This window comes from Euprymna scolopes, chromosome 7, assembly GCF_053919585.1.
Source record: "Euprymna scolopes isolate OS-2025 chromosome 7, ASM5391958v1, whole genome shotgun sequence".
NCBI lineage: Eukaryota > Metazoa > Mollusca > Cephalopoda > Sepiida > Sepiolidae > Euprymna > Euprymna scolopes.
In genome coordinates this window covers 78,078,741-78,092,949 of record NC_136488.1, presented here as the reverse complement: position 1 = coordinate 78,092,949, position 14,209 = coordinate 78,078,741, and positions in this window count along the sequence as shown.

The window sequence follows — 14,209 nt, the reverse complement described above, 5'->3', positions numbered from 1 at the left end:
AATACAACGCTTTTAGACCTGTTCAATATTTAAGCAATCACCCCTATAGTCTTTTTTTCATCATAATGATCACAAATAAGCTGTTTTTCTTGTATAGATAGATTTTTCGAATATTCGGAGTCAAGATTTTGTTGTTTTTATTAAAATCGCTAAAGTTTGTATTAATTTTCCCCGTTCCTTAACTTTTGGGCGCCTGTAATTTAATTCCAATTATTTATATAAAAAACTAATATGTATTCAAAATAAAAAAAATAAAAGAAATAATTTTTAATTTAACTACAATTATTAAACATTGGAAAATTCACCAACATTTTTTTTCTCCCTTTTTATAGATAAAGTTAGAAGCCACTCAATAAAAATGATCGACCGTTTCTTAACTTTTGGACGCTACTGTGTATATATATATATATATATATATATATATATATATATATATATATACATATATATATATATATATATATATATATATATATATATATATGTGTGTGTGTGTGTGTGTGTGTGTGTAAACTAACACATATATACATAGTATATACAGTATATATTATGTTATATATATATATATATATGTGTGTGTGTGTGTGTGTGTATTTATATATAAAGACCACTGAGTGTGAGAGTATTTTTCCTGAAACGACAAGTTTAATTTTGTTCGAGTTTCAAATAAATATGCTTTATATCTAGGAATGTGCTAAAACATGGTTTTATATCAAAGTGTCTCCGATATGTATCAAAAATCGATAATCGAAATAAATTCGATTCAAGAAGTAAGAATCAGATTGTGAGCAAAGTTAACAATATTATACAGCCTGACATCATTATTATATTTGATATATTTTATCACAGTAGAAGCAGATGGCCGGCCTATAAAATAAACAGTAGCGTTTGTTTGTAAATAATATTTCTGTTTAAACCATAATTGAATCATGATACTTGACTTTTGCATTTTAAACTTAATTTCAAGCTATTATATAAAGAAAGCTATTTATATCAAATCAATAACAGTTTCTCGAGAGTGCAATGTAATCCACAATGCAGTGTGAACTACGTAAGGGCAGGGAGGCATGTTAAGCTTGTTATAATTTTACAGCTTTGGATCTCCACGCAGAGAAGGCAATCAATGGATTTGATTATAAAACCGGCTTGAAAGTGTGGAATATTAATTCAATTTTGGGCAACGTGGGGGTCTTCTTACTAACATCGTGTACTACTATAAATTACTGTTATTGTGTGAATACTAGACACGATTTTACTGGGAAATAGGGATTTGTACTGAAAAGAGCACACTTTTACTAAAATACATAAGTTTGCAAAATACCAAAAAGTTCACCATCTAAAGACTAAAATCGATATCAGGAACGTTTTCTATGGTAAACAACTGATGATTCCTGCAATAAATATTTTCACTACAGTCAATTGTTGGAAGCAATCTTATTTAGTGTCTGCAGGGTTTTAATTGATATGCTTACAAACACATCCGTTTTCTAACGAAATATTTGAACAAAGTCTTTTTCATATACGAGATGCCTTCTAATAAGAACACATATGGAATTCTTGTCCCCGTCGAAGTAATCTCCTCCAGTTGCTATGCACTTATACCATTCCAACATTTTCTGAAACGCTCCATTGAAGTCCTTATGTGTGGGCGTGTCAATAACTTCTTCACGGCCTTTTCCATCTCCTCAATTATGTAATAGCGAGAGCTTCTATGGTTTTCCTTGATCATCAAGGTCTGATCTATAGGATCGGTGAAACTGTCTTAATGCTCATCTTAGTCAAATAGTCTGTGACAATGTGGACTGGTGAATTGTTTTGGTAAAAATGCCACTGACCTGATTTGAAAAGTACTGGTCTGTTTACACCGAATCTCTTCCTGAACTTCCTTAAAACTTCAAAATGGTATACTTCGTTAATTGTGTCTGCCCAGTGGAAATCTAATGCCTGTATATTATGTCCGTGCTGTCAAAAAAAGGGATCATCATATGTTTCTGGGTGGATTTGCTATGTCTGGTCTTTCTGTGTCTAAGAGAGCCAGCCTGCTTACACTGGGACCAGGGCTTTTTGGTTTCTGGGTCACAGCAGTAAATCAAGCTTTCATAAAAGTTCACCAGAGCATCAAGAACTGTGAGATCTGAATTGATACGCCTGACCATCTCTCTACTCTCATTACATTTCTGATATTCTCTGAGCACCCTTAAGACAAACTTCGCTCAAATCTTCTGCATATTCAGTTCCTCTCGAATAATTGTGTGTACACCTCCCATACTGACATCTAACAGTGCACATATTGCTTCTATAGAAACTCGACGGTCCTTATCAAAGAAATTCTTTATTTGGCCAATCAACTCTTGTGTTCTGACTTCTTTACACTTCCCACACCTTTCATCATCTTTCACAGACTTCTTGCCTTCCTTGAATCTTTTATGCCACTAAAAAACTGATGCTCGATTCATACAAGATGGTTGTAAAGCAGCCTGAAAAATCTATACGTTTATATGTTATTTTTCTAAGTTTAAACAAATAATTGCATTACTTTGAGTTTGTCTAAAGAGTTCCTACGTCCAAATTGCATTTTTTTAAAAAAGTCGACCAGTTGTGACAATCAGACTTTAGTAGGATGTATTCAAATTCCTGTTGTAACTGTTCCTTTGAACAGGAAATCACAAAAATGGGTCAGTCATCTCATAAGATGCATATCAATAACATACTGAATTTCCAGAGTCTCCGACAATTTTGAATACCTGTACAAAATACCTGGAAACTTATTTAAGCCACATCGTAGTTGTCCTGGTTGAAAGATTCCACAATTGTACATACAAGCAACACGCACACATACAAACACATATATATTCCTTTCTTTTAAGATACCACGTTAAATAGGAATACATACGCAAGTGTGTGATCATTCTCAGAAAGGTTTTTTTTATTTATAGGTTATAATATTACGTACAATTGTTTAAACCCCCAAGTGTTGACATGAGAATATACTTTTTCAAGAAATTATAAATTGCATAATTCTGGACTTAATCAGCACCTTATAAAAAAAAGTGTCTCCAATACATTTACGAAGTTATTCCCAAAGTTTTTCAGACTCAAATAGTACCTTTTCGAAAATAAACAAACACGTGGAGATGTATCCCTATTAGCGTGGTATTCCGAGAGAAAAATATTTATAGCTCTAGCATTGCCCTATCTAAAAGAGGACTTTGTGTTATTCAATTATATGTAAATACTGCTGCAAGTAGCATATGAACATACATATATATATATATATATGTATACGCTATACACACAATATATATATATATATATATATATATATATATATATATATATATCACATAAAGGGTACTATAAACATTCTCCCTTTAAGAAATACCGTGAATCTGTTTTTTTAGGATACCCAACAGTCCCATTGTTTTCTTAAAGAAATATATAATATATTTTTTTACCATTTAAAGTTGCTGTCACCGTAATCACATGAATAATTATGTTGGACTGGAATAACTTGTGCTCAGTGCACGTATCTTTTTACCAGTACTGAATTTTTTTAGAACCACAGTGATGATTGCTAGTGATATATAGATATATATATTACATATATATGCCCATATGTGTATTGTTATATCTACTGATTCAGTAAAAAAAAAATTATCCATGCCGTGTTGAAATAACATAATGCAGTGTAACCCGGATATAAGAAATTCAAATATGAGAACAAACTGATATAAGAGAGATTTTCTCTGGTCCGAAATTAGAGCCTGTGTCCTTTGGCATTGGTGCGTTTAAGTTTTGGAGGTTAATTTCATTTCTGTATTCGTTTTGGAAGATTCCAAACAAGGAAACCAATTGGTGTTAAAGTTTCGCGTAATGCGTGAGCAAAGGACAAACAAACACGCAAAATAAAACATAACTGGACATTCATCTAATTAAATCTTTTTTAGCTTCAAAATATTAGAAGAATTATGAAATAAATAACAGCAGGCATTAATGTACTTATGTGGAAAATATACGACTTAAAAATGAAGGTTTTTAAACGTACGTTTCTGTATACTTTCTCGAAGACAACACAATTCTTAAAAGAGTGTTCACTTTTTGTTACATTTTGCTTTAGTCGGAGTTCTCTGAAATTAAGAGGCCGTTTTTCATAGAAACTAAGACGTTGTCTCTATATCAGATAAATAGATATTCAAGTATTCCATTAAAATTTATCTTTTAACTCTCAATCTTTAAGTTAGTAAAGCAGTTTAGAATATACTTTTCCTCTCGTCATTTAACTATTTACATATGTTATAATATATCTTGTTTATAATCTCTTTACTTCACTGGATTCCGGGACAAGAATTTATCTATTCTGGTGAAACATCTAATTTTGTACTGATATTTAAGTAAACATAACTTGGAGAAGGTGCAGCATTCTTCGTAAAAAAACTACTGTGGATTAGCCATGGCTAAGAGATCTTATTGGGGCTGAAAATAATGTGTCACTTTGAATAATTGGTCTGATTTTACTTGTTGGTAAAAGTTTCCTCATGTATTCTTATGCCAGGTTGACTAGTAAGCGTTCAAGTTCATTATATAAAATAACTTCTTTGTCGTCCTATCTGGGAAAAGAGTGAGAATGCATAAATTTTCATCAAAAAAGAATCAGAGACAAAGATTCATGAAGAACGGCAGAAAATAAATCTTACCACCTGCAACGATTCAACCAATAATATAGAAAAACGAATAAAAGCTTTTCTAAAGACAGAAGGAGGACATATAAAATATTGATTGTTATTAAAATAGATTTATTAATGTTTACCTACCTATACTTTACCTTTAAATAAATAAGTAAATAAGTTTGAATCATAATTTCGATGTTTAATCAGTGCTCCATAAATCTGACTATGTTTGTTTATATATATATATATATATATATATATATATATGTATATATATATATATATATATATATATATATATAAATAAATGTTTAGAGGTACAGAATTTATATATAGTTTAAAACAAAATAATAGGCGGAAGTTTCTCGAGAGCTCTTTCGGCTATCATCTCGTCAGGAGAAAATCGATAGCAGCCTAAATAATATTGTGTCGAAAAATAAAGAGTTCTAATGGGGAACTTATTAAATGTGCCAAAAGTACGGGGACAATAATTACATTTATTTACGTTTAAAACGATAAAAATATTGGCACAACGAGGGAGGAAAAAAAAAAGCGGGAGAAAAAATTCAAAGTTCTCCAAAGAGAAACAATGCGTTTGATGGTTCTTTTTGCCGGCACAAAGAAGGTTGACGCATATATATATAGACGCATATATATATATATATATATATATATATATATATATATATATATATATATATATATATATATATATATATATATATACACATACACATATATAAGGTTGACGCATATATATATGTATATATATACATATATAAGGTTGACGCATATATATATGTATATATATACATATATATATATATACATACACTGACGGCAGACTGTAGCTGACATAAATAAGCCTACTTAATTATCTCGTTGCGAAAAGGTTAGTTATTGGCTTCATTAGATTTTTCGTAATTGAAGTAAAGGTGACTCATATTTCTGGTTCAAATCCTTTGACGGGTTCGAACAGTTACCTCTGACATGATGATGCCGCAGGGATGAAACGAACACCTATGTAGATAATATCTAAACGTTTATTACAAATAATTATATGCATTCATCCACACGGCATATTTTTTGCGGAGTACTAATTGTACAAATTCTGGACGGGTATTTATCTATTGCAATTTAAAGAATGTTTTTATTGACTCCATGGTGTGTGGTTTGCATTACTCTATCGTTCATATATATCGTTCCTACTGCATGATATTGCTAATGAAAGAATTAATTTAACCTATCTAATGTTAGTTTTTATTGCTGTTCTTCGTGTAAATATTTTTTGGATTAATTCACACAGGAATATGTTGATAAGGAAGACTCTATAAACTGGCTACAAATGATATCGTCTCCTTCTGTTTTGGGGAGGATTATATTAGTGATCCAGGTCAAGGCTTGATGGGCATTGTTTTTAAGAAGATGAGTTATTTCAGTAATTAAAACAGAGGCAGGTTCTGCTGTACAAAATAAATCAATGTATGCCACCTGACATGCATATATAAAGTTCTAATAGATACGTCTACTTCACAATAAAACAAGTTTCAGTGTGTAAATTTCTCAACTGGACCATCTACTAGTTCAATATCGAATGTAGCAGAAAATCCTGAGTGCATACACCAGATGAAACAGTTGGAAATAAGTTATGCACCATCCATTATGACTATGCAATTATTACCGGTGCGTTTATTGAAAACGGCACTAATTAACCTGACACAATGATATGAAACTGAAGCAGAAAATCAAACTAAGTGTTCGCAATGATACTGAAGTACGAGTTAAAGAGAGCTGAGAAGGACAATTTAACGCAAATATAACGCAATACCAATATTATATATTCAACATGAAAAGAAACTAGAATCTTAGGAAGATCTGTTAGCCGTGGTTCAAAAATGAGTCTTTAACCTAATAAGTCCCATACTACCAACCAAACTCCAGCTTCTGTCCCATCGCCGCAATGTTGGGTCCATGTGCCTGTTATGTATGTATTTTAATAGAATGTGCTCCGACGAACTCAAAGTAGTTGCGCTCTCTCGATGTAAATACTCTCCGACTAAACCTGCTAGTAGTAAAATCTAACCCCTAGACTGTAGAACTCACTAGATACCGAAAAGGTTTCTACTCGAATGCTTTTATTTAATCTCAAAATTCTGGACTTTCGAATTACCTGCCCGATCATTTCTTCCCAGATAGTACTGTATTGCAGAAGTTCAAGGGTAGTGTGAACAGACATATCGATGTTTGGTTCCCTACAATTATATCTGGAACTTTTATAATAGAACCCTACGTATAAATAGTATTGTGGCTTCCTTTGAAATGAAAAGAAAACAGTAAACAAATCATTACAGTAATTATAGAAGCAATCGAATTCAAGAAAAATAATTAAAAATGTACGTGATAAATATATTCGATGAACTAAGTGCAAAAGAGATACAAAAATCCACTTCGTTGGACTTATGAATCTATACACATTCTCTTGGTTGAATGTATGAGATAGTAAGTGAATGTCTGCCATTTGGTAGGAGGCGGCATCTCCAGATAAAAGAAATTTATAAGAAAAATAAAGAGTTTCTTTTTAAATTCAATTATTAAATTGTTTTCTAAAATGAAAAATGAAAAACATGTAATTGGATTATTACTTCTTTCACCGCTGTTGTTACTTTTGTCAGGTCAAAGAATATTCCGGAACAAAGTATAGTTTTAAGTACAGCAAAATGTTTGCGGTGAAGATATATTTCTTTCAAAGAACTTCTAAATAGATTACCTACATCGGCTGTTCCCAACCAATGTCTGAGATTTTATCACGAGTTGAACCTGACCATCCGGCGCCTAAAGGGTAAAAGTAATTACCTCATCTACCAGCGTGGGTTATTTGCATGTAGCCGAGATTTTTTTTCAGTGCAACCAGGTTTTCTAGATTCACTGCACTCTCAGTGAAAGAAGAATTGTAAAACAGGTAGTACTTGTTTGTGTTAACTCTTATTTTTTTTCCGATACGTTTTATTACTTTGTTCTAAGATAACACTATATTTTATTTGGAATTCTGACAAACGCAAAACTCATATTATTATATGATTATTCTTAGCCTGCTTGATTTCTTTCTTTCTCTAGATTATGTTTTTTGTCTCGCACTTTGAATAGTTCATCTTATTCAGAAAATATCGGCAATTCACCCTTGATATTCTTCTTTCATAGAATTGAGATTACCTTTCATACGTTCTTTTAAAAAATTAATGCACATACCAATATCTATGTTAATTTAAAACAAAACTTATGAAAGGTAATCACAAGTGGATGAAATTTTATATATATATATATATATATATATATATATATATATATATATATACATATATGTAAAAATGTATGTATTTATCTTCTATATACACATGACGTAGGGAAGGGGAGGGGAGTCAATATCAATGGCGAACACCTGTCATATCTCATCTACGTTTATGATATAGTTCCGATGGCACACTCTCCTCAGGAACTAAATGACATTCTTAATGACATCCACTCTATGAGCAAACCAGTTGGCCTCAACATGCATCTTGGGAAGACTAAGGTGAGGTTAAACCAGAACGCTTCCGACGCGCCAATAATTGTTGATGGAAAGACCATTGAAGACGTTAAAAGCTATATCTACTTGGGAAAGAAAATTACGTAAACTGAAGATCTCCTCCCTAAGGTAAGGAAAATGGTAGCATTCAGATCAGCAGCTTTTGGGAAAGTAGAGAATATCATGAAAAGCTGAAAAGCAAATATGCCAATAAAAGAGAAGATCTTCAATAGATATGCACTACCTGTGATGATCTACGGTAGTGAAACATATACCCTGACAACTGGGCAATGTGACACCCTGGCAGTAGCACAAAGAAAGATGGGGAGACAATGTTAGGCATGACTCTACAGGACAGAAAGAGAAACATTTGGATCTGCCAACAAAGAGTTATTGGCATCAATACTGCCACCAAAACCTCAAACCAAAGATGGACTGAGAACGTAGCCAGACAATATAACAACATATGGTTCATCAGGACAACGAGATGGACACCTTGTGAACGGAAAAGGACTAAAGAACGACCTAGAACGAAATAGCGGGACGGCATGATACAGCACATGGGTCCCAGCGAATAGGTCAGGACAGAATTAGATGGCTAAAGTCCAGGGAGAGGTTCCTCATTGAGTGATAACACCCTTGTTAATTTTGACACATTTGTGTCCGACATATAAATACTTACGCAAACAAATTAAAAGTATATCTTTCCCTACTTCAATATTGAGCACTCTTGCATGAAGCTTGAAAAACTTCATAAGTTGTTTCATCTTTAGAAAATATCCTGGAATAATTATATATATATATATATATATATATATATATATATATATATATATATATATATATATATACATATATATATATATATATATATATATATATATATAAACGTGTATGTATATATATATATATATATATATATATATATACATATATATATATGAAGTAAGAATGGGTGTGTGTGTGTATATTAGAACATTTCTCAACTTATATACTCAATGAATCTTTGCTCTATTGACTTGGAATTTGGTATAAGGGTAGAACAATCAATCAGTTTGTCGCCCTAAAGAAAACAACACTAGAGTTCATTTAAACACTTTTATTGAAAAAAAAATCATGTATCTTGATTATGTTGTAGAGCTGACATCTATTTAATGTAGCCACCGTCAGACTCATTCGCAGCTTCGATACCGCCCGGAAATGGAAGCATACCTTTTGCACAAGCGCTGGTGATAGCTCGGCGAATAGTCAGCTAACGGCAACGATCAGGCTGGCTTTGGTGCTGCGGGAATTTATGTTGGTGATGTTTTCGACGTATGACCAAACGAAGTAGTCCAGTGTGTTTATGTTGATGAGGGGAGGGGGCCAGTAAAAGTACGGTACAAAGTCGTAGCACTCCTTCTGAAGACAAGCCCAGGTTTCACTTTACTTGTGAGCCGGGGCCGCGTCCTTCTGTCACACACAGGGTCTACCACCGGCCATCTGATTGCACCAATTGCCCACTACACTCTTCAGCACATCTATGTACACTTTGATGTTGACTTTCAATCCGACTTCGAATCTATGAGGTTGCATGATGTCGCCCTTACTTGAAACCACACCAAAGACCATAACAATGATTGGAAACTTCGCTGAGGTTTATATATCCATGTATAACACATCCTGTAATATATATATATATGTATATATATATATATATATATATATATACTTATTATATGTGTGTGTGCTGTGTCTAAGAGTGTGTTTGCAGTGTTTTAGTGTATGCATGTGTGTGTGCGTATTATATTAAAATACTCAAAAAGTGTCCCGTGTTTAAAATATATTTAAAAAGATCGAGCATATTTCAAATTAATTAAATGAGTATGAATAACAGAAATAAATATTTATCTTTAATGTAATATTTCAATTACAGAATTTTCCCTCAGGACTAAAATACCGTAGGTTTGTAACAGCATAGGCCACATAGAACTTTATTGTGTGGAGATTATTAGCCACTCTCTTATGTAACTTTAGAACGACATTTAAGATGCAGTAAGTCGTTATAATGAAATCCTACATTACATCCTAGGAACAACATCATTACAGTCGCACCATCTTAAACGAAGTAGTTCCTATTATTCCTTATAAATCCCAGATCCTCTTACCACCACCAGTCAAGACCGGAAAGAAATATACACATTATAACGAACTTGTCCTTGCACTCTTCCTAATCGGATCATACACTCATAGACATACAATTACATTTCCATTTCCCGATTCGAAATGAATAATTTCTCTCTTCTAAAATTCCGGCAATGCAAATTGGCTGAGGCTTGAAAAATTGATTGTTCCAGATTATGCATCTTACATCATTCGTAGATATCTAAAAAAACGAACGCGTCAGAATTACAAATATGGCGGCTCTCTTCACACGAAGCAATAGTGTAAAATATTATAAACTAAATAAAAAAAACTATTAACCGCTCATTATTATATATTAACATAATTTTACCCTCAGACTAACTAACACGTTATCAGCACTTAAATACCCATATCCTACAAAAAACATCTCTGACTCCCAAAACAACTTTTACAGAAAGCATTGCTTTTTTTTTTCGTTTAGAATCTCCTTGATAATACGGCAACAATGCTATTTTTAGTTGTTTTTATTTTTTTATTTTTTACACAGACATCACCATTATCAAGGCCAAGAGGCCACTGGAAGATAAGAGTTAAAGAGTATACAGTAGAAATTGGACAGTATATTACTCGGTAATAATGGAAATTCGGTAAATTCTTTAACTTATATGGAATTGTTCATCAAAAACTTGTTTACGTCAGATTTGAGGACAACCATATTGTTGTCAGCTGGAAAGCAGGAAAACGGAAGATAATTCCACAGGCGCGCAGCTCTAAGATAGAAGCTTTGTTCATGGAATCTACGTTTAGGTTTAGGCACAGATAAAGAGTAGGGGAAACTAGTTATAGTGTTTTCTGCTAGACAAGGTTTCTTGCGAAAGTCTGGGGGACCATAGATTGGGGCTCAGCAGAGCACTTGCCATAAAAATAACGATAAAGCAGAGACAAATTCGCAACATCTCTTCCATAAGAAAGAGGTAGCAGGGAAGAGAAAAGGACATCCCCTACGAAGCTGGGAAGTCTATTTTGAACTCTATCAAGGCAGGAACGTCCTTTCTAGCAGCTCCTGCCCAGACGTGGCAACAGTACTCCATCCTTGGACGTATCTGGCTTATATAGATAGAGAATTGCATAAGCAGTGAGATATCTACTTGATGGATAGAAGGATCTCACTTTTTTCCAACGACCTTGGCAACGGATTTGATGTATGTGTTCCATTTAAGATCAGGAGTAAAGGGCAAGCCCAGAAGCTTTTCAAAACATGAGGCCTCCCCAAGAAAAGAACCATTCATTTCAATTGATGCCAGATTCAGATCAGAGCGTTTATGATGTAAAGAGAGAAGCTTGGTTTTAGATGCATTAAAAGTAACCAGCCACTTTTTCCCATTGTACCACGGGCTCAAGATTAGAGGAGAGAGAATCAGAGAGAACTTGGTCGTTTACGGTCTTAGATGTTCTACCATAGATAGTAGTGTCATCAGCATAGATGTCTACGAATGATGTAAATATGTGATTTTGGAAGATCATTAATGTAGATCAGGAAGAGAGTTGGGCCCAAGATGAACACCTGAGGGACTCCAGCATTAATACTGAGAGCTTCTGATTTCTGTCCATCAACCACTACTTTTATGAACCTATCAGAGAGAAATGATTTAATAATTGAGAAGACATTTCCAGCTATACCGTAGCTGGAAATCTTCTGAATAAACATTTATACCATACTCTATCAAAGGCCTTAGATATGTCAAGACCAATTGTCCTAGAAAGGTAGCCTCCGTCGAGAGATTCGCTAATCTCATGAGATATAACTGTAAGCACATCTGCTGTAGATCTAGCAGAACGGAAACCATATTGCGTGTCACTAAGAAGGTTATTTTTGCTGAAATGGTTGATTACTTCTCTATTTAACACACATTCCAGCAACTTACTCATGACGTATAGGAGACTTATTGACCTATACCGAGAGGGAGATAAGCGATCACCTGAATTCTAAAATACGGGGCATACTGATGAGATTTTCCAGGGTGACGGGAAGCAACTCTCCTTAAGACAACGTTTAAACAGTTTTGTAAGGATGCGCGCTAGTTCTGGTTGAAGTCTTTTAAGTACTATATTGGAATACCGTCAGGGCCGGTTGCTTTACTGGAATCAAGGTTTTTGATTAGCTTGGTAACATCACGTACAAATATTTGTATATCATATAGCCTGTTTTTTGATTCAGGAGGAAATATTAGAGGTTGGCGGCCTTGGTCGCAAAAGATAGAATTAGCTGCAAAGTTCTTGGCAAAGAGTTTGGCTTTGTCTGATGCTGACGAGATAACCTCAGGTCCATTTATGAGAGTTAGGATAGAACACACGCTTCTCTTCAGGATTATGTTTGCTATTCGCCAAAAATGGTGGGACCCAACCCCCTGCTCAGCTACTTTGGACTTGACAGACTGAGCATACAACTCTCTTGCGTTCTTTATTAATTTTTTACAGTGGTTGCTGGCAGTCCTGAAAGTGGTTTTAGTCTCAGTGCATCTATTCCGTTGGAAGCAATGAAAAAAAAAAAGTGATTTCTGTGCGCAATGGCAGCAGCACATTCTGAAGAGAACCACGGCTGGCTCTTTGGTTTTTGCTGGAGTTTTTTTTCGAGAGTATGAAACGGTCTATACCTACAATTAACCATTCCGTCTGGTCTTATACTATAGAGGACACATCCATTTTTAAACAAGGAACGCAGAGGTAGATCTGATATAAATGTACGGAAGCTATCCCAGTCAGCCATAGAGTATCGATACGCTGTACGATGGAGAGGTACTATCCTTATTTCTATTATTATCGAACTCCAGATTGTCCAAATTGCTATAAAACAATTGTAACTCATAAGAAAATACACAATATGATGCTCTCCTTTTATATTTTGTTATCTTGAACTTTGCGAAAATATTTTACGCATCCTTCATACCGGAAACGTATAATCATGAAGCTTAAATCATTGAGTCAATTAATATTGACTTTCATTTTATCAGCGCATGAATATTACCAGAACGGTAACATATTCATTTTTTGTTACAAATTAATAATAATAATAATAATAAAATAATAATAATAATGATAATAATAATAATAATAATAATAATAATAATAATAATATATGTATATAGATACATATATATATATGTGTATTATATATATATATATATATATAAATATATTATGTATGTTATATATATATATTCTATATATATTATATATATTATATTATAATAAGCTATATATATATCTACGTATATACATATATATATGTATATATATATATATATAGTCATCCACATATAGTACTGTTTCGCTATATCCCGGCTCATCAGTGCGGCTAGACAAGCAAGTACCCTAAGCCGAGATAAAAGTGAAACGATCTCTGAGTGTTTGTATGTGTACAATTCTCCCCATTAAGAACGATCTCCCCATTAAAAACTCTAACTACTTCGTCAATTTTAGGTCTAAATGCTTGAAAATTTTAATGTAGGTTACTTGGACATGGATCAAAATTTAAGATTTGATTTAGGCCATACAAAATAAATGTTAAGAGGCGAAAATTAGGGTCAAAGTTAAAAAGAAACTGACTTTTGCGGTCTTTACCAAATGACTCAGCTAATTTCTAATCTAAACATTAAAAATTTTACATAAAGCGTATTCACAGATAGGTCACCCTTTTAAATAAATTTTGGTCCAAAATTTGAGCTGTCAAGAAGTCAAAGTTTAACAGATGTGACATATTGTAGTGTCAAGCAAACTACTCACCCAATTTTGGGTCTAAACATTTGATATTAATACATAAGGGCTACGCAGACATGCGGCAAGCATTTTAATCAGT